We start from the raw sequence: 26340 nt of genomic DNA, 5'->3' as shown, positions 1-26340 counted from the left end.
CTTTACAGATCTCCGAAATTATGGAGGACCCTGTGCTTGACGCCAGTTTGTAGCTGCTACAGCCTGTTGACTTCCACCTGAAGCTAAAACTCGAATGGTGATTACCAGTCTCAGAGTATACTGTGTGTACACTGATGTGAAATAAATGATTGGAGATGATGAACCAAATCATCAAATCTACCTCCCAACATCCGAAAATATTTGAAATGCAGTATTTTCTTCGGCAGTTGAACCATTTTCTTCGGCAGTTCAACGGGGCATGACTGCGCAAGTGCGTGTAAGTCCGACCGTGAGGCAGCGGGAGTGTTTAAAAGAGAGAAGATTAACGGAGTGGGCGACAGAGTAGAGGGTATACAGAGTAGCATCTCTAGGAAGAGGTGCAGTTGACGTTTCAGGCCGAGACCCTTCGTCAGGACGTCCTGACGAAGGGTCTCGGCCTGAAACGTTGACTGCACCTCTTCCTAGAGATGCTGCCTGGCCTGTGAGTCCTGACGAAGGGTCTCGGCCTGAAATGTCGACTGCACCTCTTCCTAGAGATGCTGCCTGGCCTGCCGTCCTGACGAAGGGTCTCGGCCTGAAACGTCGACTGCACCTCTTCCTAGAGATGCTGCCTGGCCTGCAGTCCTGACGAAGGGTCTCGGCCTGAAACGTCGACTGCACCTCTTCCTAGAGATGCTGCCTGGCCTGCTGCGTTCACCAACAACCTTGATGTGTGTTGCTTGAATTTCCAGCATCTGCAGAATTCCTGTAGTATACAGAGTAGGAAGGCTTTGGCTCGAGAGGCTTCGGCGAGCAGAGGCTGAGGACCAGCTTCACTCCAAGTGAGGTAAGGCTGGGAAAGTTCCTTAAATTAATTTAATTACCTTAGAAGTAGGTAATGGAGACAGCAGTTAGGGCAGTCGAATGTTCCGTTTGCAGTGTGTGGGAAGTCATGGCGAGCACAATCGTCCCTGATGACTACACCTGTAAAAGGTGCATCCAGCTGCAGCTCCTGACAAACTGAGTTAGGGAACTAGAGCTGGAGCTGGATGAACTTTGGATCATTCGGGAGGGAGAGGCAGAAATAAACAAGAGTTACAGGGAGATAGTCACCCCTAAGAGTCAGGAGACGGGTAGCTGGGTGACTGTCAGGAGAGGGAAGGGGAATAGACAGAATGAGCAGAGCACCCCTGTGGCTGTTCCCACCAATAATAAGTACATCGTTTTGGATACTGTTGATGGGGGCGACCTACCAGCGACAAGTTGCAGTGGTTGCGTCTCTGGCACCAAGACAGGACCCTCAGCTCAGAAGGGAAGGAGGGAAAAGAAGAGAGCAGTATTGATTGGGGATTCGATAGTTAGGCGGACAGATAAGAGATTCTGTGGAAGAGATCGAGAATCCCGGATGGTCTGTTGCCTCCCTGGTGCCAAGGTCCGCGGTATCTCGGATCGAGTTCTCAGTATTCCCAAGAGGGAGGGTGAGCAGCCGGATGTCATGGTCCATGTAGGGACCAATGACATGGGTAGGAAGAGTGAGGAGGTCCTGAAAGGTGAGTTTAGGGACAAAGGCACCAAGTTAAAGGACAGGACCTCCAGGATAGCAATCTCAGGATTGCTACCAGTGCCACGTGCAGACGGGCTTAAAAAATAATAAGATAGCACAGATCAACACGTGGCTGAAGACATGGTGCAGGAGGGAGGGCTTCAGGTTTATAGATAATTGGGCAGTTTTCCAGGGAAGGTGTGACCTGTTCCAGCAGGACGGTTTACATCTGAACTGGAGGGGGACAAATATTCTTGCTGGTAGGTTTGCTAGAGAGACTCCAGTGGATTTAAACTAGATACAAAGGGGGAGGGGAACCAGAATGTAGGAACAGATGTAGGGGAGAAGGAAGAAAAAGGAGATAGTAAAGTTATTTGCACTGTTAGTGATAAACAGAGAGTAATAAGTGGAAAATTTCTTAAATGCATTTATTTTAATGCTAGGAGCATTGTAAGAAAGCTGCATGAGCTTAGAGCATGGATTGATACCTGGATGTATGATGTTGTAGCTATTAGTGAAACATGGTTGCAGGAGGGGTGTGATTGGCAACTAAATATTCCTGGATTTCGTTGCTTCAGGTGTGATAGAATCGGAGGGACAAGAGGGGGAGGTGTTGCATTGCTTGTCAGAGAAAATATTACAGCGGTGCTCTGGCAGGATAGATTAAAGGGCTCGTCTAGGGAGGCTATTTGGGTGGAATTGAGGAATGGGAACGGTGTAGTAACACTTATGGGGGTGTATTATAGACCACCTAATGGGGAGCGAGAATTGGAGGAGCAAATTTGTAAGGAGATAGCAGATATTGGTAGTAGGCACAAGGTTATGATTGTGGGAGATTTTAATTTTCCACACATAGACTGGGAAGCCCATACTGTAAAAGGGCTGGATGGTTTGGAGTTTGTAAAATGTGTGCAGGATAGATTTTGCAGCAATACATAGAGGTACCAACTAGAGAAGGGGCAGTGTTGGATCTCCTGTTAGGGAATGAGATATGTCAGGTGACGAAGGTTTGTGTTGGGGAGCACTTCGGGTCCAGTGATCACAATGCCATTAGTTTCAATGTAATTATGGAGAAGGATAGGTCTGGACCCAGGCTGAAATTTTTGATTGGAGAAAGGCTAACTTTAAGGAGATGTGAAAGGATTTAGGAGTGGATTGGGAAAATTTGTTTTACGGGAAGGATGTAATAGAGAAATGGAGGTCATTTAAAGGTGAAATTTTGAGGGTACAGAATCTTTATGTTCCTGTTAGGTTGAAAGGGAAGGTTAAAAGTTTGGGAGAGCCATGATTTTCAAGGGATATTGGAAACTTGGTTCAGAAAAAGAGAGATATCTACAATAAATATAGGCAGCATGGAGTAAATGAGGTGCTCGAGGAATATAAAGAATGTAAAAGCAATCTTAAGAAAGAAATTAGAAAAGCTAAAAGAAGATACGAGGTTGCTTTGGCAAGTAAGGTGAAAATAAATCCAAAGGGTTTCGACAGTTATATTAATAGCAAAAATGACTGTGAGGGATAAAATTGGTCCCTTAGAGAATCAGAGAGGACAGCTATGTGTGAAACCAAAAGAGATGAGGGAGATTTTAAACAATTTCTTTTCTTTGGTATTCACTAAGGAGAAGGATATTGAATTGTGTAACGTAAGGGAAACAGATAGGGAAGTTATGGAAACTATGATGATTAAAGAAGAGGAAGTACTGGCACTTTTAAGGAATATAAAAGTGGATAAGTCTCCGGGTCCTGACAGGATATTCCCAAGGATCTTGAGGGAAGTTAGTGTGGAAATAGCAGGGACTCTGACAAAAATATTTCAAATGTCATTAGAAACGGGGATGGTGCCGGAGGATTGGCGTATTGCTCATGTGGTTCCATTGTTTAAAAAGGGTTCTAAGAGTAAACCTAGCAATTATCGGCCTGTGAGTTTGACGTCAGTGGTGGGTAAATTGATGGAAAGTATTCTTAGAGATGGTATATATAATTATCTGGATAGACAGGGTCTGATTAGGAACAGTCAACATGGATTTGTGCGTGGACGGTTATGTTTGACAAATCTCATTGAATTTTTTGAAGAGGTTACTAGGAAAGTTGACAAGGGTAAAGCAGTGGATGTTGTCTATATGGACTTCAGTAAGGCCTTTGACAAAGTTCCACACGGAAGGTTAGTTAGGAAGGTTCAATTGTTAGGTATTAATATTGAAGTAGCAAAATGGATTCAGCAGTGGCTGGATGGGAGATGCCAGAGAGTAGTGGTGGATAACTGTTTGTCAGATTGGAGGCCGGTGACTAGTGGTGTGCCTCAGGCATCTGTACTGGGTCCAATGTTGTTTGTCATATACATTAATGATCTGGATGATGGGTTGGTAAATTGGATTAGTAAGTATGCAGATGATACTAAGATAGGTGGAGTTGTGGATAATGAAGTAGGTTTTCAAAGCTTGCAGTGAGATTTAGGCCAGTTAGAAGAGTGGGCTGAAAGATGGCAGATGGAGTTTAATATTGATAAATGTGAGGTGCTACATTTTGGTAGGATTAATCAAAATAGGACATACATGGTAAATGGTAGGACATTGAGGAATGCAGTAGAACAGAGGGATCTACGAATAATGGTGTAGAGTTTCCTGAAGGTGGAATCTCATGTGGATAGGTTGGTGAAGAAAGCTTTTGGTATGCTGGCCTTTATAAATCAGAGCATTGAGTATGGGAGTTGGGATGTAATGTTAAAATTGTACAAGGGATTGGTAAGGCCAAATTGTGTACTGCTCTGGTCACTGAATCATAGGAAAGATGTCAACAAAATAGAGGGAGTACAGAGAAGATTTACTAGAATGTTACCTGGGTTTCATCACCTAAGTTACAGAGAAAGGTTGAACAAGTTGGGTCTTTATTCTTTGGCGCATAGAAGGTTGAGGGGGGACTTGATAGAGGTATTTAAAATTATGAGGAGGATAGATAGAGTTGACGTGGATAGTCTTTTCCATTGAGAGTAGGGGAGATTCAAACAAGAGGACATGAGTTGAGAGTTAAAAGGCAAAAGTTTAGGGGTAACATGAGGGGGAACTTCTATACTCAGAGAGTAGTAGCTGTGTGGAACGAGCTTCCAGCAGAAGTGGTTGAGGCAGGTTCGATATTGTCATTTAAAGTAAAATTGGATAGCTATATGGACGAAAGGAATGGAGGGTTATGGGTTGAGTGCAGTTCGGTGGGACTAGGTGAGAGTAAGCGTTCGGCATGGACTAGAAGGGCCGAGATGGCCTGTTTCTGTGCTGTAATTGTTATATGGTTATATGCATTTCCTCATCCATGTCTCTTAGTGGCCAGACAAGTACAGAAAATTCACCCTCCTTCAGTTTCAGTCACCATTGTTTGAAACTTGAGTTTCTTCGTGTTGAGTTTCAACACAAAGAAACTCAACACAGTGGCATAGAAACCCCACCACCAACTAGCTTTTTGGCGGTGAATTGCAGAGAAACGCAGACACACCAACGCACAAATATTAATGCTCACAACGGCGTAGCCCACTTGCGTAGGCTACGGCGTAAGCTAGTACACACTAGTATAAATCAGCCTTAAAGCTGCTCACCTTTCACCTTTAAGCCATGACCGCTGGTTGTAGTCCCACCCAACCTCAGTGGAAAAAGCCTGCTTGCATTTACCCTTTCTATACTCCTCATAATTTTGTATACCTCTATCAAACCTCCTCTCAGTCTTCTACATTCTAACGATACAGCCCTAACGCATTCAATCTTTCATTATAACTCAGGTCCTCCAGATTCAGCAACATCTTTGTAGATTTTCTCTGCTCTCCTTCAACCTTGTTCATATGCTTATGGTAGGTAGGTGACCAAAATACACACAAATTAGGTCTCATCAATGTCTTATACAACTACAACATAACATCCCATTGTCTGTACTCTATACTTTGATTAATGAAGACCAAAGTGCCAAAAGATTTTTATGATCCTATCTACCTGTGACACCACTTTCAATGAATTATGTACCTGTATCCCAGATCACTTTGTTCTAGCACATTCCTCAGTGCTCTACTATTCACTGAGTAAGACCTCCCCTGGTTGGTCCTACCAAAGCACAGAAGTTCAGACTTTTCTGCTTTACGGTCCACCTGCCATATTTGAGCCCATTTTTCCAGCTGATGCAGATCCCACTGCAAGTCGTCGATCAGAGTACTGCACAGATGCAACAGGAGCATTCCCATGCAGGTCTGACAGAGAGCTTTTAAAAACCCAGTCTCAATAAAGGAGAGGTACTGCCTAGCAGAGTGGCGGTCGTCGGAGTAGCCTTGAGTCAGAACAGTAAGACTTTGGCTCAACAGGGGTTCGGCGAGAACAGGCAGAGGCAAGGTAAGTTCATCCCAGTTTAACTCCTGAGGTAATAGTGGGGTATGTCTACAGAGCCAGTGTTCTGTTCTGGGTGTCAGGTGTGGGACTTCCGGGAGACTCCCAGCCTCCCCGATGGCCACATCTATACCAGGTGCATCGAGATGCAGCTCCTTAGAGACTGTGTTAGGGAACTGGAGCTGCAGCTTTTGGCTTGTTAGGGAAAGTGAAGCAGTGATAGACAGGAGCTACAGACAGGCAGCGACCCCAGGCTACAGGAGACAGATAACTGGGTGACTGTCAGGAGAGGGAAGGGAGAACATCAGATGGTGGAGAGCACCCCGGTGGCCATTCCACTCAACAATAACTACTCCATTTTGAGTACTGTTGGGGGGTGGGGGGGATCTACCTGGGAGAGAACCAGTGGCTGTGTCTTTGGCACTGAGTCTGGCCATGTGGCTCAGAAAGACAGGGAACTGGAGAGGATGGAAGCAGGAATAGGGGGCTCTATAGACAGGGGGACAGATCGGCGATTCTGTGGATGCATAAAGGAAACACGGATGGTAATTTGCCTCTCAGGTGCCAGGGTTCGTGATGTTTCTGAGCGTGTCCACAATATCCTGAAAAGGGAGGGTGAGCAGCCAGAAGTCATGGTACATATTGGTACCAATGACATAGGCGGAAAAAGGGAGGGGATCCTGCAGAAAGAATACAGGGAGTTAGGAAGGAAGCTGAGAAGCAGGACCTCAAGGGTAGTAATCTTGGGATTACTGCCTGTGTCATGCAACAGTGATGATAGGAATAGAGTGAGGTGGCAGATAAATGTGTGGCTGAAGAACTGGAGCAGGGGGCAGGGATTCCTATTTCTGGATGATTGGGACCTCTTTTGGGGCAGGTGGGACCGGCACAAAAGGGATGGGTTGCACTTGAATCTGAGGGGGGGGGCAATAATCTTGCGGGCAGGTTTACTAGAGCTGTTGGGAGTGGCTTAAACTAATCTGGCAGTGGGATGGGAACCAGTATGATAGAGCTGAGGATGAGCCAGCAGCTTTACAAGTAGATGATGGGTATAACATGAATATCAGGCAGGACAAGCCAATGATTAGGTACAAATACAGACAGAGCAAAGAGTTAAATTGTACCACAGAGGTAAAATTCATAAGGGCGAAGAAAGCAGGACTGAAGGTGCTGTATTTAAATGCACGTAGCATTCGGAATAAGGTGGATGAACTCGTGGCGCAGTTAGAGATTGGTCGGTATGACGTGGTGGACATCACTGAGTCGTGGCTGAAAGAAGGCCATAGTTGGGAGCTTAACGTCAAAGGATATACTTTGTATTGAAAGGACAGGCAGGAAGGCATAGGCAGTGGTGTGGCTCTGTTGGTAAGAGATGGAATTACATCTTTAGAAAGAGGTGACATAGAATCAGACAATGTTGAATCTTTGTGGGTGGAGTTAAGAAACTGCAAGGGTTAAAAAACCATTATGGGAATCATATATAGGCCTCCGAATAGTAATCAAGATGTGGGGTTGAGATTGTAAAGGGTTCTGGAAAAGGCATGTAATAAGGATAATGACACAATTGTAATGGGGGACTTCAATATGCAAGGGGATTGGGAAAATCAGGTTGGTGCTGGTTCGCAAGAGAGGGAATTTGTTGAATGCCCATGAGATGGATTTTTAGAGCAGCTTGTGCTCGAGCCTACTCGGGAAAAGGCTTTCTTAGATTGGGTGTTGTGTAATAACCCAGATCTTATTAGGGAGCTTAACGTAAAGGAACCCTTGGGAGGCAGTAACATGGTTGAATTCATACTGCAATTTGAGAGGGAGAAACGTAACTCACGTGTATCACTATCGCAATGGAATAAAGGGAATTACTGAGGCATGAGAGAGGAGCTTGCCCTGGTGGATTGGAGGAGGATACTGGTGGGATGACAGCAGAGCAGAGATGGCTGAAGTTTCTGGGAATAGTTCACAAGGTGCAGGATACATGTGTCCCACTGGGGAAGAAGTTCTCAAATGGCAGGGATAGGCAACCGTGGCTGACAAGGGAAGTTAAGGACTGCGTAAAAGCCAAGGAAAGAACATATAAGGTAGCAAAGTGAGTGGGAAGCTGGATGTTTGGGAAGCTTTTAAAATCTAACAAAAGGCAACTAAAGAAGCTATAAGAAGGGAAAAGATGAAATATCAGGGCAAACTCACCAAGAATATAAAGCACGATACCAAAAGATTTTTCAGTTATATAAGGAGTAAAAGGGAGGTGAGAATTGATATTGGACCACTGGAAAATGATACTGGTGAGGTAGTAATGGGGGCAAAGAGATGGCGGACAAACTATGCATCTGTCTTCACTGTGGAAGACACTAGCAGTGTGCCAGAGGTCTGTGAGTGTCAGGGAGCAGGAGTGAGTGTCATTGCTATTACAATGGGAAAAGTGTTAGGCAAACTCTAAGGTCTTAAGGTGGATAAGTCACCTGGACCAGATGGACTACATCCCAGAGTCCTGAGAGAGGCTGCTGAAGAGATAACAGATGCATTGGTCATGATCTTTCAAGAGTCACTTGATTCTGGTATGGTCCCAGAGGGCTGGAAGTTTACAAATGTCACTCCACTCTTTAAGAAAGGAGGCAGGCAAAAGAAAAGAAATTATAGGTCAATTAGCCTAACCTCGGTGGTTGGGAAAGTATTAGAGTCTATTATTAAGGAGGTCTCAGGGTACTTGGAGACTGATGATAAAATAGGTCAAAGTCAGTATGGTTTCTGTAAACGGAAATATTTGCCTGACAAATCTATTAGAGCTCTTTGAAGAAGTAATGAGCAGAGTGGAAGAAAGAGAGGCAGTGGATGCCATTTACTTTGATTTTCAGAAGGCATTTGATAAAGTGCCACACATGAGACTGCTTAATAAGATAAAGTCCTGCAGCGTTACAGGCAATACACTGGCATGGATAGCTGAATGGCTGATGGGCAGGAGGCAGCAAGTGGGAATAAAAGGGGCTGCTGGTGACTAGCGGTGTTCCTCAAGGGTCAGTATTGGGACTGTTATTTTTCACATTGTTTGTCAAAACTTAGATTACTGAATTGATGGCTTTGTGGGAGAGTTTGCGGATGATACAAAGATAGGTGGAGGGGTAGGTAGTGCTGAGAAAGCAATGCAATTGCAGCATAACTTAAGAATGGGCAAAAAGTGGCAGATGGCATACAATGTTGGGAAATGTATCATAATGTATATTGGTAAAGGAACCAATATTGCAGACTATTAGCTAAATGATGAGAAGGTTCAAACATCAGAGGTGCAAAGGGACTTAGGATTCCTCGTGCAAGACTCCCGGAAAGTTAGTCTTTAGGACCAGGAGGTATATACCATATAACCATATAACAATTACAGCGCGGAAACAGGCCATCTCAGCCCTTCTAGTCCATGCCGAGTGCTTACTCCAGACATCCCACCTCTCCCGGAAGTTCCGGGAGTCTCTCGCATATTAATAGTGGCTCCCTGATGCCGAAAAATTATATACAATATCACAGAAATCAATTTTTTGAAGGCGAGCGAGCGAGAGAGTGCAAGAGAGAAAGCAAAAGGAAAAGCGTGAGAGCCACCACGAGAGAGAGTGAAAGCAAGCAAGCGAGAGAGAGAGAGAGAAAGCGAGAGCTCGCCATGGGAGAGTGTTCCAAAAAAAGAAAATATAAAACGTACGTCACCCCAGTCTACCCTAAAGTATACCCCTGCCTAATAGAGGTCAAAAATAATGACAGTGTTGCTCGCTGCACTGTTTACAACAGTGACTTTTCTACTGCCCATGGTGGGTTAAGACTGTAAAAGACATGTTGAGGCGAGTTTAACAGGTGTCATTCGTTCATTAGCATAGCTAACGTTATTTAAACTAGCTGGCTAGCTGCTAAGGAGCTACTCTATTGCAAACATCCCACCTCTCCCCGAAGTTCCGGGAATCTCCCGCAAATTGATGGTGCTACCTCCCTGAAATGAGTTTTTTCAGGGTGGGATGTCTGTTACTCTCACCTAGTCCCACCGACCTGCACTCAGCCCATAACCCTCCATTCCTTTCCTGTCCATACAGCTGTCCAACTTTACTTTAAATGACAATATCAAACCTGCCTCAACTACTTCTGCTGGAAGCTCGTTCCACACAGCTACCACTCTCTGAGTAAAGAAGTTCCCCCTCGTGTTACCCCTAAACTTTTGCCCCTTAACTCTCAACTCATGTCCTCTTGTTTGAATCTCCCCTACTCTCAATGGAAAAAGCCTATCCACATCAAACATTGCCTTCCACGCACAAATCCATGTTGACTGTTCCTAATCAGACCCAGTTTATCCAGATAATTATATATACCATCTCTAAGAATACTTTCCATCAATTTACCCACCACTGACATCAAACTCACAGGCCGATAATTGCTAGGTTTACTCTTAGAACCCTTTTTAAACAATGGAACAACATGAGCAATACACCAATCCTCCGGCACCATCCCCGTTTCTAATGACATTTGAAATATTTCTGTCAGAGCCCCTGTTATTTCTGCATTAACTTTCCCCAAGGTCCTAGGGAATATCCTGTCAGGACCCGGAGACTTATCCACCTTTATATTCCTTAAAAGCTCCAGTACTTCCTCTTTTTTAATCATCATAGTTTCCATAACTTCCCTGTCTGTTTCCCTTACCTTACACAATTCAATATCCTTCTCCTTAGTGAATACCGAAGAAAAGAAATTGTTCAAAATCTCCCCCATCTCTTTTGGTTCCACACACAGCTGTCCACTCTGATTCTCTAAGGGACCAATTTTATCCCTCACTATCCTTTTGCTATTGATATAACTGTAGAAACCCTTTGGATTTATCTTCACCTTATTTGCCAAAGCAGCCTCATATCTTCTTTTAGCTTTTCTAATTTCTTTCTTAAGATTCTTTTTACATTCTTTATATTCCTCAAGCACCTCATTTACTCCATGCTGCCTATATTTATTGTAGGTATCTCTCTTTTTCCGAGCCAAATTTCCAATATCCCTTGAAAACCATGGCTCTCTCAAACTTTTAATCTTTCCTTTCAACCTAACAGGAACATAAAGATTCTGTACCCTCAAAATTTCACCGTTAAATGACCTCCATTTCTCTATTACTTCCTTCCCATAAAACAAATTGTCCCAATCCACTCTTTCTAAATCCTTCCGCATCTCCTCAAAGTTAGCCTTTCTCCAATCAAAAATCTCAACCCTGGGTCAGACCTATCCTTCTCCATAATTATATTGAAACTAATGGCATTGCGATCACTGGACCCGAAGTGCTCCCCAACACAAACCTCTGTCACCTGACCTATCTCATTCCCTAACAGGAGATCCAACACTGCCCCTTCTCTAGTTGGAACCTCTATGTATTGTTGCAAAAAACTATCCTGCACACATATTACAAACTCCAACCCATCCAACCATGGCAGATGAGTTGAACAGGTACTTTGGATCTGTCTTTACTAGGGAAGACACAAACAATCTCCCAGATATAATAGTGGCCAAAGACCTAGGGTAATGGCTGAACTGAAGGAAATTTATATTAGGCAGGAAATGGTGTTGGATAGACTGTTGGGTCTGAAGGCTGATAAGTCCCCGGGACCTGATGGTCTGCATCCCAGGGTACTTAAGGAGGTGGCTTTAGAAATCGTGGACACATTGGTAATCATTTTCCAATGTTCTATAGATTCAGGATCAGTTCCTGTAGATTGGAGGGTGGCTAATGTTGTCCCACTTTTCAAGAAAGGAGGGAGAGGAAAATCAGGGAATTATAGACCGGTTAGCCTGACGTCGGTAGTGGGAAAGATGCTGGAGTCAATTATAAAAGATGAAATTACGACACATCTGGATAGCAGTAACAGGATAGGTCCAAGTCAGCATGGATTTATGAAGGGGAAATCGTGGTTGACTAATCTTCTGGAATTTTTTGAGGATGTAACTATGAAAATGGACAAGGGAGAGCCAGTGGATGTAGTGTACCTGGACTTTCAGAAAGCCTTTGATAAAGTCCCATATAGGAGATTAGTGGGCAAAATTAGGGCACATGGTATTGGGGGCAGAGTACTGACATGGATTGAAGATTGACTGGCTGACAGAAAACAAAGAGTAACGATTAACAGCTCCCTTTTGGAATGACAGGCGGTGACCAGTGGGGTACCACAGGGTTCAGTGCTGGGACCGCAGCTGTTTACAATATGCTTTAATGATTTAGACGAAGGGATTAAAAGTAACATTAGCAAATTTGCAGATGACACAAAGCTGGGTGGCAGTGTGAAATGTGAGGAGGATGTTATGAGAGTGCAGGGTGACTTGGACAGGTTGGGTGAGTGGGCAGATGCAGTTTAATGTGGATAAATGTGAGGTTATCCACTTTGGTAAGAACAGGAAGGCAGATTATTATCTAAATGGAGTCAAGTTAGGAAAAGGGGAAGTACAACGAGATCTAGGTGTTCTTGTCATCAGTCATTGAAAGCAAGCATGCAAGTACAGCAGGCAGTGAAGAAAGCTAATGGCATGCTGGCCTTCATAACAAGGGGAATTGAGTATAGGAGCAAAGAGGTCCTTCTGCAGCTGTACAGGGACCTGATGAGACCACACCTGGAGTATTGTGTGCAGTTTTGTTCTCCAAATTTGAGGAAGGACACTCTTGCTATTGAGGGAGTGTAGCGTAGGTTCACAAGGTTCCCGGGATGGCAGGACTGTCATATGTTGAAAGATTGGAGCGACTGGGCTTGTATACTCTGGAATTTAGAAGGATGACAGGGGATCTGATTGAAACTTAAGATTATTAAGGGATTGGACATGCTGGAGGCAGGAAGCATGTTCCCGCTGATGGGTGAGTCCAGAACCAGAGGCCACAGTTTAAGAATAAGGGGTAGGCCATTTAGAACTGAGTTGAGGAAAACCTTTTCATCCAGAGAGTGGTGGATATGTGGAATGTTCTGCCCCAGAAGGCAGTGGAGGCCAAGTCTCTAGATGTTTTCAAGAAAGAGATGGATAGAGCTCTTAAAGATAGCGGAATCAAAGGTTATGGGGATAAGGCAGGAACTGGATACTGATTGTGGATGATCAGCCATGATCACAATGAATGGTGGTGCTGGCTCGAAGGGCCAAATGGCCTACTCCTGCACCTATTGTCTATTGTCTATTGTTGATAACCCTTTTACAGTACGGGCTTCTCAGTCTATGTGTGGAAAATTAAAATCTCCCACAATCACAACCTTGTGCTTACTACAAATATCTGCTATTTCCTTACAAATTTGTTCCTCCAATTCTCACTCCCCATTAGGTGGTCTATAATACACCCTATAAGTGTTACTACTCCTTTCCCATTCTTCAATTCCACCCAAATAGCCTCCCTAGATGAGTCCTCTGATCTATTCTGCCAAAGCACCGCTGTAATATTTTCTCTGACAAGCAATGCAACACCTCCCCCTCTTGCCCCTCCGATTCTATCACACCTGAAGCAACGAAATCCAGGAATAGTTAGTTGCCAGTCACACCCCTCCTGCAACCATGTTTCACTAATAGCTACAACATCATACTTCCAGGTATCAATCCATGCTGTAAGCTCATCCACCTTTCTTACAATGCTCCTAGCATTAAAATAGATGCATTTAAGAAATTTTCCACCTCTTACTCTCTGTTTATTACTAACAGTGCAAACAACTTTACTATTTTCTTTTTCTTCCTTCTCCCCTACATCTGTTCCTACACTCTGGTTCCCCTCCCCCCCTTGCATCTAGTTTAAATCCGCTGGAGCATCTCTAGCAAACCTACCTGCAAGAATATTTGCCCCTCTCCAGTTCAGATGTAAACCATCCCGCTGGAACAGGTCACACCTTCCCTGTAAAACTGCTCAATAATCAATAAATCTGAAGCCCTCCCTCCTGCACCATGTCTTCAGCCACGTGTTGATCTGCACTATCTCACCATTTCTAAACCTGCCTGCACGTGACACTGGTAGCTATCCTGAGATTGCTATCCTGGAGGTCCTGTCCTTTAACTTGGCGCCTAATTCCCTAAACTCACCTTTCAGGACCTCCTCACTCTTGCTACCCACATCATTGGTCCCTACATGGACCACGACATCCGGCTGCTCACCCTCCCTCTTGAGAATACGGAGATTTTGATCCGAGATATCGCGGACCTTGGCACCAGGAAGCTGTGCTGATCCTTGGTGTTTTCAAGCAGTGTCCCAGAGAGTCTTGTCTGCAGGATGTGGGTCTTGGAGAGGTGAGGACAATAGTAAAACATTATGGTTAATGCATTAAATAACTAATTATAGACAAATTAACTAAATTCTAGGCATTACGGGATTGGTTGTGTGTGGGATCCGATGGAAATTCTGATCTATGTTTGCCATTAGTATCTTTGACTGAGAGTTGTTGAACTGATGTACAAAGTTGGGTCTGTGTGTTACTTCACTGAGGTATGGTCGCATTATTCCAGGGAATTGGTAGACTCCTGGTTAATTATGAGATTATAAAGAGATTAGGCCTCGGCCTGAAACGTCACCTACTTATTCCTCTCCATAGATGTTGGCTGACCTGTTGAGTTTCTCCAGCATTTTCATAGTGTTCATTTTCATAGTCATACTTTATTGATCCCGGGGGGAAATTGGTTTTCGTTACAGTTGCACCATAAATAATAAATAGTAATAGAAATAGTAATAGTAATATTACTATTAGTAAGTAGTAAATAGTAATAGTCATGGAAATAATAAATAGTAATAGAATAGTAATAAATAGTTAAATAGTAATATGTAAATTATGCCAGTAAATTATGAAATAAGTCCAGGACCAGCCTATCGGCTCAGGGTGTCTGACCCTCCAAGGGAGGAGTTGTAAAGTTTGATGGCCACAGGCAGGAATGACTTCCTATGACGCTCTGTGCTGCATCTCGGAGGAATGAGTCTCTGGCTGAATGTACCCCTGTGCCCACCCAGTACATTATGTAGTGGATGGGAGACATTGTCCAAGATGGCATGCAACTTGGACAGCATCCTCTTTTCAGACACCACCGTGAAAGAGTCCAGTTCCATCCCCACAACATCACTGGCCTTACGAATGAGTTTGTTGATTCTGTTGGTGTCTGCCACCCTCAGCCTGCCGCCCCAGTACACAACAGCAAACATGATCGCACTGGCCACCACAGACTCGTAGAACGTCCTCAGCATCATCCGGCAGATGTTAAAGGACCTCAGTCTCCTCAGGAAATAGAGACGGCTCTGACCCTTCTTGTAGACAGCCTCAGTGTTCTTAGACCAGTCCAGTTTATTGTCAATTCGTATCCCCAGGTATTTATAATCCTCCACCATGTTCACACTGAACCCCTGGATGGAAACAGGGGTCACCGGTACCTTAGCTCTCCTCAGGTCTTCCACCAGCTCCCTCGTCTTTTTCACATTAAGCTCAGATACGTTGTGATATTTGTGTATGTTGCTCTGGATTTCCAACATCTGCAGCATCTCTTGTGCTTATAAATAGATCTATTTATTTATTGTACTTGGAAATACAGCACAGAACAGGCCCTTCTGGCCCTTTGGGGCATGTTGCCCAGCAACCCATCGATTTAACCCTACCTTAATCACAGGGTGAAAACAAGAGAAGATCTGCAGATGCTGGAAATCTGAGCAACACACACAAAATGCTGGAGGAACTCAGCAGGCCAAGCAGCATCTATGGAAAAGAGTACAGTCGAAGTTTTGGCCCAAAGCACCAACTGTACTTTTTTCCATAGATGCTGCCTGGCCTTTTGAGTTCCTCCAGCATTTTATGTGTGTTAATTACAGGACAATTACTTAATTAACTTATTAACTGGTACACCTTTGGACTGTGGCAAGAAACTGGAGCACCCAAAGGAATCCCACGTGGTCACAGGAAGGAATTTTCAAACTTCCTTACAGCAGATGCTGGAATTGAACTCCAAACTCCAATGCCTCAAACTGTAAGAGTGTCGTGCTAACCGCTACACTACCGTGGGTGCCCCAAATCAGCTTGCATCAATGCTGAGGATGTGCTGGGGACCGCCCACACCTTGCTCCTGGTGCCAACCTAGCATGTCCGCAACTGATTAATGCTATTCAGTACATTTTAGGAATGTGGGAGGAAACCAGAGCACCCCGAGGAAATACACACAGCATGGGGAGAAGGTAAGAACTCCTTACAGACATCAACAGGGATTGAACCTGGGTTGCTGGCACTGTAAAGCGTTACTATGCTTCGTGGTATCCTGGAAGTGGACAGGATATGGTAGTTAGATCCAGAATCCGGAATATTAGCAGCTTACCAGTGAGGTCAGTGGGGCACGACTGGAGTGTTGATTTGTGGTGGTGCTTTTCGGAATTGAATTGACTTTTACTTTTTATATCCTTCACATACACGAGGAGTCAAAATCTTTACGGTCTGTCTCCGTCTGAATGTGCAATGTGCACTTTATAGTAGTTTGTTATGAATAGTATGTACAACCGGACAGTCAATATAACATAGAAATACAATTGTATCAGCATGAATTAATCAGTCTGATGGCCTGGTGGAAGAAGCTGTCCTGGAGCCTATAGGTCCTGGCTTTTATGCTGCGGTACCGTTTCCCGGACAGTAGCAGCAGGAACAGTTTGTGGTTGGGGTGACTCGGGTCCCCAATGATTCTTCAGGCCCTTTTTACACGCCTGTCTCTGTAAGTGTCCTGAATTTGTCTTGGATGTGGGTAATAGGGGAGTTGCTGCGTAGCAAAGTCAAACTCTTGCAGAGCCACTGAACACTGCATATTGACTTGGGAGGGGCTCTGTCCTGACATGGGGAGAGGCTCAAGGAGCTGATTGGTTCCCACATGCCTTGTCTGTGAGTCAGAGTTTTGGGGCCAAGGACTGGAGGCCCAGAGGCAGCTGTCCATTGATTGGAGGCCTGGCTGTGTGTGTGTGAGTGGTGGGGAAGGGACTTGTTTTTCTGTTGCTTTGCAGTTGTTAAGAGTGTTGTTCTGCAGAGCACTGTGAGCACGCTGGAACGTGTGACTGCACTTGCAGACTGCCCCCACCCCCGGCACAGCGTTGGTTGTTAAAAACGGGCACATTTCACTCTACATGTAATAAATAAGCCTGACTCTGAAGTTGACAGAGCGATGTGGGGCACTTTTTAACAATCAGGCTTTTGTTAGGGCAGGCTGGGAAGTTTAACATAACTCATCAAAGAACAATGACGACTAATCTTCATTTCTCCGCATTTGAGGTTGGACGGGCGAACAGTGTCTCTGACGGGAGACTGAACGTGGCTGCCATGACGACAACAGTCACTGAAGGTTATCAGTAGCAGGATCTGTGTGCGTAATCTCGTTAGCTCCTCCATCAGGAACAAGGTGACTTGTTGCTGACAATATAATTTACATCGGTGTATAAAATCAAAGCTCAAAGCCGAGCTAATTTGTGCCAAATTAGACTATTTGTATGGGTCCTGTCGAGGAGCCCAATCCATCAAGTGGCAGCCTGCAAGCGTTTGCTTTCTGACTGTACCCTTGAGAGGGAAAATTGATCGGTATCTCCGAGATCAGAAATTACAGCAATAACTTAAGGTGAAACAATAATTACTGAATGATACCAGTGTCAGCGATCCGGGAGGGAAGCATGAAATAGCCATCACTGTCTTAACTCAATAGCTGTGGCAGATTTATTGAAAGCAACAGTCTGGACAACTGCCAGTTCTCAAGGATTGACATACAGGCTCGGGAATTAAAGATTATTCTCGACCAGGCTTGGATGTTTGTCTGGGAACATCGTTTTAGATTCTAGGACTTGAACATCTTCTCCATCAACTTAGTGTCTTAGTGTTTCACTGCTGAACCACCTTTGGGTGGGAAAAGGGGCAGCCAACCGATTCCGGAGCTTGGAGTTCACGGATGAGCGAGTCTGGACAGCTAAGCCTGAAGGGTGAAGACTGAGGTCAACGAGTCTGGAGGGTGAGGCACGAAGGTCAAAGTCCTTGGGTCAGCGTGCCCTGAGTTTGAAGGGTGAGGGCCAAAGGTCAAAGCCTCTGGGTCGGCATTTCTAGAGTTTGGAGGATGAGGCATGAAGGTCAAAGCCCCTGGACTGGCGTGTCCAGAGTTCGAAGGGTGAGGGCCAAAGGTCAAAGCCTCTGGGTCGGCATGTCCAGAGTTCAGAAGATGAGGACCGAAGGTCAAATCCCCTGGGTCGGTGTGTCCAGAGTTCAAAGGGTGAGGTCCGAAGGTCAAATCCTCTGGGTCAGCATGTCCAGAGTACGATATCAGTGAGTCTGGGTCAGGTATTGCAGGATGAAGTCCTGCTGTTAGTCTGAGAGTCAAGGGCCAAGGACTGGTGGTTATCGGCCCACAGGCGGCTGTTCCTGCGTTGGAGGCCTGTTTGTGTCTAGGGAGAAGAAAGGGACTTGTTTCCCTGTTGTTGTTATTATTGTTTATGTCCAGAGAGAGGGAAAGGGACTTGTTTCCCTATTGTTGTTATTATTGTTTATGTCCAGAGAGAGGGAAAGGGACTTGTTTCCCTGTTGTTGTTAATTGTTGTTGTTTGTGTTGTTCAGCTGACCATTATGGACATACTATTGTTGAACAAGCAGTGACCCTTGTAGGCTATCCCCACCAAACCTCAGGTGGTGTTGGTTGTTCCTGCCGATTGATGTGGAGTTTGCACCTTCTCTCCGTGACAGCTGGGTTTCCTCCCACCTGCGTCAGTAAACTATGGGCATGTCCTGTTAGTCATAGTCGTAGTCATAGTCATACTTTATTGATCCTGGGGGAAATTGGTTTTCGTTACAGTTGCACCATAAATAGAAACATAGAAACATAGAAAATAGGTGCAGGAGTAGGCCATTCGGCCCTTCAAGCCTGCACCGCCATTTATTATGATCATGGCTGATCATCCAACTCAGAACCCTGCACCAGCCTTCCCTCCATACCCCCTGATCCCTGTAGCCACAAGGGCCATATCTAACTCCCTCTTAAATATAGCCAATGAACTGGCCTCAACTGTTTCCTGTGGCAGAGAATTCCACAGATTCACCACTCTCTGTGTGAAGAAGTTTTTCCTAATCTTGGTCCTAAAAGGCTTCCCCTTTATCCTCAAACTGTGACCCCTCGTTCTGGACTTCCTCAACATCGGGAACAATCTTCCTGCATCTAGCCTGTCCAATCCCTTTAGGATCTTATGCGTTTCAATCAGATCCCCCCTCAATCTTCTAAATTCCAACGAGTACAAGCCCAGTTCATCCAGTCTTTCTTCATATGAAAGTCCTGCCATCCCAGGAATCAATCTGGTGAACCTTCTTTGTACTCCCTCTATGGCAAGGATGTCTTTCCTCAGATTAGGGGACCAAAACTGCACACAATACTCCAGGTGTGGTCTCACCAAGGCCTTGTACAATTGCAGTAGTACCTCCCTGCTCCTGTACTCGAATCCTCTCGCTATAAATGCCAGCATACCATTCGCCTTTTTCACCACCTGCTGTACCTGCATGCCCACTTTCAATGACTGGTTTATAATGACACCCAGGTCTCATTGCACCTCCCCTTTTCCTAATCGGCCACCATTCAGATAATAATCTGTTTTCCTATTTTTGCCACCAAAGTGGATAACTTCACATTTATCCACATTAAATTGCATCTGCCATGAATTTGCCCACTCACCCAACCTATCCAAGTCACCCTGCATCCTCTTAGCATCCTCCTCACAGCTAACACTGCCGCCCAGCTTCGTGTCATCCGCAAACTTGGAGATGCTGCATTTAATTCCCTCATCCAAGTCATTAATATATATTGTAAACAACTGGGGTCCCAGCACTGAGCCTTGCAGTACCCCACTAGTCACTGCCTGCCATTCTGAAAAGGTCCCGTTTATTCCCACTCTTTGCTTCCTGTCTGCTAACCAATTCTCTATCCACATCAATACCTTACCCCCAATACCGTGTGCTTTAAGTTTGCACACTAATCTCCTGTGTGGGACCTTGTCAAAAGCCTTTTGAAAATCCAAATATACCACATCCACTGGTTCTCCCCTATCCACTCTACTAGTTACATCCTCAAAAAATTCTATTAGATTCGTCAGACATGATTTTCCTTTCACAAATCCATGCTGACTTTGTCCGATGATATCACCACTTTCCAAATGTGCTGTTATCACATCTTTGATAACTGACTCCAGCAGTTTCCCCACCACCGACGTTAGGCTAACCGGTCTATAATTCCCCGGTTTCTCTCTCCCTCCTTTTTTAAAAAGTGGGGTTACATTAGCCACCCTCCAATCCTCAGGAACTAGTCCAGAATCTAACGAGTTTTAAAAAATTATCACTAATGCATCCACTATTTCTTGGGCTACTTCCTTAAGCACTCTGGGATGCAGACCATCTGGCCCTGGGGATTTATCTGCCCTTAATCCCTTCAATTTACCCAACACCACTTCCCTACTAACATGTATTTCGCTCAGTTCCTTCATCTCACTGGACCCTCTGTCCCCTACTATTTCTGGAAGATTATTTATGTCCTCCTTAGTGAAGACAGAACCAAAGTAATTATTCAATTGGTCTGCCATGTCCTTGCTCCCCATAATCAATTCACCTGTCAATAGTTAAATAGTAATATGTAACTTATGCCAGGAAATAAGTCCAGGACCAGCCTATTGGCTCAGGGTGTCTGACCCTCCAAAGGAGGAGTTGTAAAGTTTGATGGCCACAGGCAGGAATGACTTCCTATGACGCTCTGTGCTGCATCTCGGAGGAATGAGTCTCTGGCTGAGTGTACTCCTGTGCCCACCCAATACATTATGTAGTGGATGGGAGACATTGTCCAAGATGGCATGCAACTTGGACAGCATCCTCTTTTCAGACACCACCATGAGAGAGTCCAGTTCCATCCCCACAACATCACTGGCCTTACGAATGAGTTTGTTGATTCTGTTGGTGTCTGCTACCCTCAGCCTGCCGCCCCAGCACACGACAGCAAACATGATTACACTGGCCACCACAGACTCGTAGAACATCCTCAGCATCATCCGGCAGATGTTAAAGGACCTCAGTCTCCTCAGGAAATAGAGGTGGCTCTGACCCTTCTTGTAGACAGCCTCAGTGTTCTTTGACCAGTCCAGTTTATTGTCAACTCGTATCCCCAGGTATTTGTAATCCTCCACCATGTCCACACTGACACCCTGTATGGAAACAGGGGTCACCGGTACCTTAGCTTTCCTCAGGTCTACCACCAGCTCCTTAGTCTTTTTCACATTAAGCTGCAGATAATTCTGCTCACACCATGTCCTGTTGACACTGGCGTCGTGGTGACACTGGCAGGATGCCCCCTTGGACATCCCATTCATCACATCCCATTCCACATGTGACAAGTACATTAATCTGAACCTGAGAAGGTGGGGGGAGTGAACGGGAATGTGCCATTCTGCGGGAATTGGCTGGAAGCAATGTGCCAGCTGCCTCTCTTCTCTGCTGTTCAATCTTGTCCACTCAGCACTGCCAACCTGGACCTTCACAGTTCATTCACGGGTCAGCCTTCATGGCAGCCCTGCAGATGAAAATGTCCTGGAAGCTCGTTCAAACTTGCTACCCTCTGACACATTGACTCAATTCCATTACAGCACCTCACGAACAAACTGTGATCAGTGTTCATTTCCTCGAGCTTGGAGAAGCAGAACACCTTCAGTAACCCTCACCTTCCGTCCCTGGGGTCAGCAGTACTTCAGTAACCCCCCCCCACTCCCCCCATCCCTGGAGTCAGCGGTACATCCGTAACCCTTGCCCCCCCCCCCATCCCCGGGGTCAGCACCCTCCCTCCCTGGGGTCAGCATCCCCCAGTCCCTGGGGTCAGTGGTACATCAATGACCCTCACCCTCCCTCCCTGGGGTCAGCAGTACATTAGTAACCCCCACCCCCCATCCCCAGGGTCAGCATTACATCTGTAATCCCCACCCCCCCCCGTCCCCGGGGTCAGCGTTACATCCGTAACCCCCCCCCATCCCCGGGGTCAGCAGTATGTCAGTAACCCCCCACCCCCGCGTCCCGGGGTCAGCGGTACGTCAGTGACTCCCCACCCCCCCATCCCCGGGGTCAGCGTTACATCCGTAACCCACACCCCCCCCATCCCCGGGGTCAGTGGTACATCAGTGACCCTCACCCTCCCTCCCTGGGGTCAGCAGTACGTCAGTAACCCCCCACCCCCCATCCCCGAGGTCAGCGGTACATCAGTAACCCCCACGCCCCCTCCCCGGGGTCAGCAACCCCCCCGTCCCCAGGGTCAGCGGTACATCAGTGACCCCCACCCCCATCCCCGGGGTCAGCAGTATGTCAGTAACCCCCACTCCCCCGTCCCCGGGGTCAGTGGTGAGTCAGTGACCCCCACCCCCATCCCCGGGGTCAGCAGTATGTCAGTAACCCCCCACCCCCCCGTCCCGGGGTCAGCGGTACCTCAGTGAGCCCCCACCACCCCACCGTCCCCGGGGTCAGCGGTACGTCAGTAACCCCCACACCCCCGTCCCCGGGGTCAGCAGTATGTCAGTAACCCCCACCCTGCCATCCCTGGGGTCAGTGGTGAGTCAGTGACCCCCACCCCCATCCCCGGAGTCAGCAGTATGTCAGTAACACCCCACCCCCCCGTCCCGGGGTCAGCGGTACCTCAGTGAGCCCCCACCCCCCCCGTCCCCGGGGTCAGCGGTACGTCAGTAACCCCCACACCCCCGTCCCCGGGGTCAGCAGTATGTCAGTAACCCCCACCCTGCCATCCCTGGGGTCAGCAGTATGTCAGTAACCCCCCACCCCCCCATCCCCGGGGTCAGCGGTACATCAGTAACCCCCACCCCTCCCGTCCCCGGGGTCAGCGGTACGTCAGTGACCCCCCACCCCACCGTCCCGGGGGTCAGCCGTATGTCAGTAACCCCCACCCCCCCATCCCCAGGGTCAGCAGTACGTCAGTGAGCCCCCACCCCGCCGTCCCCGGGGTCAGCGGTATGTCCGTGACCCCCCCCACCCCCCCGTCCCCGGGGTCAGCGTTATGTCAATGACCCCCCGTCCCCGGGGTCAGCGGTACTTGTTGGATTCTCTCCTTCACCTTCTGGATGTTTCATTATTTTATTTATTTCGAGATACAGTATGGGAACAGGCCGTCCCGGCCCAACAAGTCCACTCTGCCCAATTACACCCATGTGACCAATTAAGCAGCATGTCTTTGGGCTGTGGGAGGAAACCAGAGCACCCGGAGGAAACCCACGCAGTCACAGAGACAGCGTACAAACACCTCACATACAGCGGCAGGAGTTGAACCCGGATCGCTGGTCTGTAATTGTGTCACGCTCACCGCTAACTGCCGTGCTGCCCAAAAAAGAAATAATTTATATTATAAAATTCTTCCACAGGACATAAACAACAAGCGATTCTACACATGCCAGAAATCCAGAGCAACACACACAAAGTGCTGGAGGAACTCAGCAGGTCAGTCAGAATCTATGAAGGTGAATAAACAGTCAACGTTTCAGGCTGAGGTGCTTCATCCGGACTGGAAACGAGGAGGGAAGACACCAGAATAGAAAGGTGGGAGGAGAGGGAAGGAGGGTAGGGAGAAGGTGATAGGTGACACCAGATGAGGGTGAAGATGGATGGGTGAGGGTGGGGAGGATGAAATACGAAGCTGGGAGGTGATGGGTGGAAGGGGTAAAGGCTGGAAGACAAAGGAATCTGATAGAAGAGCAGAGTGGACTACAGGAGAAAGGGAAGGAGGAACGGAAACTGAGGGAGGCGATAGGCATGTGAGGAGGAGAGGTAGTGCCTCATCCCAAATGACCCTCGACATTTTGCAACTGTTTGCCATGGATCAGCTTGCTGGATGTTTAGGGATGGCCTGGAGTCACGTAAAATCAGTCCAGGTAAGGTGACACCTTCCTCGCCCAAGGGCAGACGAACTAGAGGGTCTGTGCAATAACAAATTCAACTTCCACAGAGTTATACACAACAAAAGCAGGCCCTTCTGCCCATCTTGTCCATGCTGACCAAAATGTCTGTCTCAACTAGTGCTATTTGCCTACGTTCAACCTACATCCTTTCAAACCTTTACTATTCATGAACGTGTAAAAAGATTGACTCTGTAATTGTACTTGCCTCTACAACTGAGGGAAGGTCACACTGTACCTCAGTACCACCCTCCCACAGTGTGACCCTCCCTCGGTACCCGCCCCTCCCACAGTGGGACCCTCCCTCGGTACCACCCCTCCCACAGTGTGACCCTCACTCAGTACCACCCCTCCCACAGTGTGACTCTCCCTCAGTACCACCCCTCCCACTGTGTGACCCTCCCTCAGTACCACCCCTCCCACAGTGTGACCCTCCCTCAGTACCACCCCCATAGTGTGTACCTCCCTCAGTACCACCCATCCCACAGTGTGACCCTCCCTCAGTACCACCCCTCCCACAGTGTGACTCTCCCTCAGTACCACCCCTCCCACAGTGTGACTCTCCCTCAGTACCACCCCTCCCACAGTACTGCCCCTCCTGTGGTGTGTAAAGCAGTACAGTCGGATATGAAATAGTTTTATTTCTGTTAGCATGAGAGTGAAGTAAGGAGGGGAACGGCCTCATCTATCATCCCGGAGTGGAGCTGATGGGACGTGTGCTCCGAGAGGGGATTTAGCAGCGGCCACGGGGAACACGCATCAATTGTTTTCCCAGCTGTCACATGGTCTATTAAAGCAAGACAAAATATACGGGAGCAGAATGAGGTATCAGAGTGGGATGTAATGTGTGCATCAGCGTAATTAGATTACATTGTCCCGACTCCTGTGGGAGCCCAGTGACTCTCGTCTTGACAAGGAAACAAATTAAAAGGCTTCTCATTTTTTTCTGTTCTCTGATGAGGTACACGTGGATTTATTCGCTGTTAAGGCAACCTCCTTTTTCTTTGGAAATTGTTCTCCTGGGCAGCAGTAAATCTCCTGTAATCTAAAAATAAAAGGTTTTCATTTACTGCATTTCCCATCTCTGAGGCACAATGATCGTGAATGTCTGACTGACATAAGCAGGAGAGATTCTGCAGATGCTGGAAATCTCCCACTAACCCAGCCCCACTCCCTCCACACCCCCAGCCACCACTACTTTATCATTTCCTGTCAGAGTCACCTTGTACAAACACTCCTGTTGCCAGCCTCACTTTATGGACACACAGTCGATCTATGTATATCAGTGATTTTATGTATTTATGTTTATTGTGTTTTTATTGTTATGTTTTTTATGCTTATTGTGTTTTTTGGCCTGCATTGGATCCAGAGTAACAATTATTTTGTTCTCCTTTACACTTCTGTACTGGACCGGATGGTCCACGCACTGTTTCTTTCCCTTCTTTATCATCTTCTTTTTATTTTAAATTTCATTCATGTTCTGTTGGAGCCTGTGATCTTCACTCTGATGGCGTGTTTTCCAGTCAATTGAGCGATCTGGTGCTTAGCCGTCTCCAAGAGAGTTCCAGGAGGCAAGTGGCTTCGAGGCCAAGAAGCTCAGAGATGAGGTGCAAGTCCGTGATCGATTCCATTTCTTGCCGATCTCACTGATTAAAGCATTGAGGAAGATTGAAACATCCAGGCAATACGGAAGGCGAGCAGGTGTTCAGCGCCATTTACCAGCCTTTCGCTCGCTGCAGCCAGGGGACGGTGTCTGCGGGTGACTCCTAATGTGGGGTTGATGTTTTTCTTTGAATGGGACCATGGTTTGCTTTGTTTCGTGGCTGTCTGGAGAAGACAAACCTAAGAGTTGTATACTGCATACATACTTTGAAAACAAATGTACTTTGAACTTTGAAATGACATTAAACAATCCTGAGTCTTGAATCCAGAGCAAGACACACAAAATGCAGGAAGAACTATAGAGTGAGATAAACAGTTAAGTCCAGATGAAGGGTCTCATCTCTTTATTCCTCTTTTTATTCCTCTGCATAGATGCTGCCTGACCTGCTGAGTTCCTCCAGCCAGGACATTCCCTCTTCTCATTCCACAGTACATATAACTCACACACATAACACATTAAGTAATATTACTACTAATAAATTAACAAATAATAAGGTACATATAAGAAACAACAAAAAAGTAAACAGCATAATGCTATTGGCACTTCATACGTGATGGGACCATATGATGAGACCTGGGTGGTGGCAGGAAGTTCATGGCCTGGGGGGAGAAGCTATTTCCCATCCTAACAGCCTTTGTCCTTTGTAATTTCTGCCTTATGGTAGGGGTCTCAAAGATATTGTTGGACAGTTGGGAGGGATTGTTGACAATGCTAAGAGCCTCTGCTTTAAATGTATCCAATAACTTGGCTTCCACAACGTTTTGGCAATGAATTCCACAGATTCACCACCTCTTGGCCACAGAAATTCTTCTTCATGTCAGTTCTAAAGGGGTGTCCTTGTATACTGAGGCTGTGCCCTCTGGTCCTACCCCCAGCCACTCTAGGAAACTTCCTCTCCACG

At 46.5% G+C, this 26340-nt stretch overlaps 1 long non-coding RNA gene across 1 annotated transcript in view; it reads left to right on the top strand.

Moving 5' to 3' along the window:
- LOC140202361 (uncharacterized) overlaps positions 1 to 25740 on the top strand; it is a 78689-nt gene extending 52949 nt beyond the window's left edge. Inside the window, exons 2-3 of the long non-coding RNA XR_011887082.1 lie at positions 23246 to 23321; positions 25300 to 25740. This is a non-coding gene — a long non-coding RNA (uncharacterized lncRNA). The remainder of the gene's footprint in view (positions 1 to 23245; positions 23322 to 25299) is intronic.
- Positions 25741 to 26340: the final 600 nt, after the last annotated feature.

The sequence above is a fragment of the Mobula birostris genome, chromosome 8, assembly GCF_030028105.1.
Source record: "Mobula birostris isolate sMobBir1 chromosome 8, sMobBir1.hap1, whole genome shotgun sequence".
NCBI classification, from domain to species: Eukaryota; Metazoa; Chordata; class Chondrichthyes; order Myliobatiformes; family Myliobatidae; genus Mobula; species Mobula birostris.
Note: the sequence above shows the minus strand (reverse complement) of the source record. Positions and strands in the feature narration are given on the sequence as shown.